Source organism: Selaginella moellendorffii, unplaced genomic scaffold, assembly GCF_000143415.4.
Source record: "Selaginella moellendorffii unplaced genomic scaffold, v1.0 SELMOscaffold_6, whole genome shotgun sequence".
NCBI classification, from domain to species: Eukaryota; Viridiplantae; Streptophyta; class Lycopodiopsida; order Selaginellales; family Selaginellaceae; genus Selaginella; species Selaginella moellendorffii.
In genome coordinates, this window is record NW_003314267.1 from 3092055 (window position 1) to 3094027 (window position 1973).

Here is a 1973-nt window from a genome sequence, read left to right on the forward strand (position 1 = left end):
ACCCGAGATGGAACCCAAGATGGAGTCCAAGAAGGACCCCGAGATGGAGTCTGGGATTGAGACCAAGACCAAGACTGGGATCGAGACTAAGACCGAGGCTGAGGTGAGACCAAGCCCGTGTCCGAGTCCAAGTTTGAGTCTGAGAGGGTGAAAGCCCAAAGCGTTCGTCTCCCAGACCCTAGGGGGTTTGGTGAGCTCTAAGGGGGGCAGGGGGGGGGGGGGACTCTAGTGGAGCCAGTTTGGCCAGGAAAGGCTAGTTTGGCCTAGGAAGGCTGTACCTAGATGTTGGGTGATGGGATAACCACTGGGAAGTCCAAGGCTAGAGTGAATATGGACTAACAAGCGGGGTAGCTTAGTGAAGTATTCAAGAGCCGGCTTTAATTCCCCCGGGAGATTGAATGGCCGATGCTCCCAATCCAACTCTGGGTGGCACTACCTACTTGGAGACCTAGTGTGGCTCAATGGAACCTCATTCTAAGCCTATGGCTAGAGCACCTAAAGGTGGAAGGTGGGGAGAGTACCCATGGGGCTCGCGTAGGGCCATGGTGTTCCGAAATGTTGTCCCGAAGTCCCAAACTGAGGAAAGGAGGAGGAGCAATCCTCTAGTGTAGTGACTAAGGATACGGTCACATGGTGAGGAAGTCCCAGAGGACAATAGGACTTAGTGGCTAGGCTTGCGGGCCTTGATCTAGTGGCAATATTGGCGAACATGGCCATAGACAGAAAAGGGACTTGGTAGAAATTGATAAAGGGATATTGGGGAAGGTTATTCCTCATGTCTGTGGGCATCTTAAGGATGCTAAGGAGTGGATCTGGGATGACCACTCATGGATGGATGGCCTAGTCTTGGAGAGATAGGACTGTGATGCAAGTGGTATTGGATCACCAGTGCAGCAAAGGTGAATGGGTATGGCCTTAGCATAACGGGCCGATATGTCAGTGGTACCTTTGGGTGTTGGTTATAGGATCGAACATATGGAGCACTTGGGCTAAGTACAAAGGTTGAGTGGCGGGGATGCCATTCTCGAGGTTAGTACGCCCAAGTCCAAAATAAGATTTATGGAGGTTGTGAGTGAGACTTCTCAAAGTGGTCAAAGGTGTGGTTAAGTGATTAAAGTAGAATGGAAAATTAGTCAGCCAATTAGTGTTTTTATTATATGAACAGATAGTCCTAACAGGTGAAAGTAGCCCACAAGAAACAAAAAATAGTCAAGTGTTGAAATAACACTTGTAATGGTGGTTCTGGTGAATAGAACATGAATACAAAAAGTTGTATTCCAATGAGCTAGCACCTCAAAAGCAAAACCTTATAGGTTGGGGGATTAGAAAAAGTCTAACAGGCTAAATGACTTGAGTGGAGTCAAGGAATGGAATGGAAGCATTTGGACTGAGGTGTGTTGTGCCCTATGGAGGATGGGGAGGATCATAATATCCAAGTATGAGAACAATGGGTATCTCATGGGTGGCAGAATGTGCCATACTAAAGTCATGGGAAAAGTGTTCCCAGAAGAAAGCAATTTTGGTGCAAAGTTGTGTGAGAACACTGTGGTGAAGTGCTAACAGATAGTTGACATGAGAAATGACTATGTTAGTCTTGGCAAAAGACCTAGACATGAGTGTAAGTGTCATAAGGGTAGGCTCATGGAGCCAATGGTGTGGAGACACCAAATGTGCCAAGATGTAATACTTTGAGGTTATGTTGGTGGGTTCATGAGAACCCCTTGCCAAAGGAATCCCAATGGAAATGGGAATGGCATAGCCTAAGCTAGAAGACATGTGGTAGAGTGTAGTGACCCAAACAATGATGGAGGTGTGGAAGCACCAGCAATGAGTTGTAGGACTTGACAATTATAAAGCAACTAAGCAAAAGATGCAAAATAATTGATGAAACTGGTAGAAGGTAACTACCTAAGACTTTTTATTGGGATAAAGAAGGGTAGACATACCGGACGATGGTTCAATCCGTAGGCCTC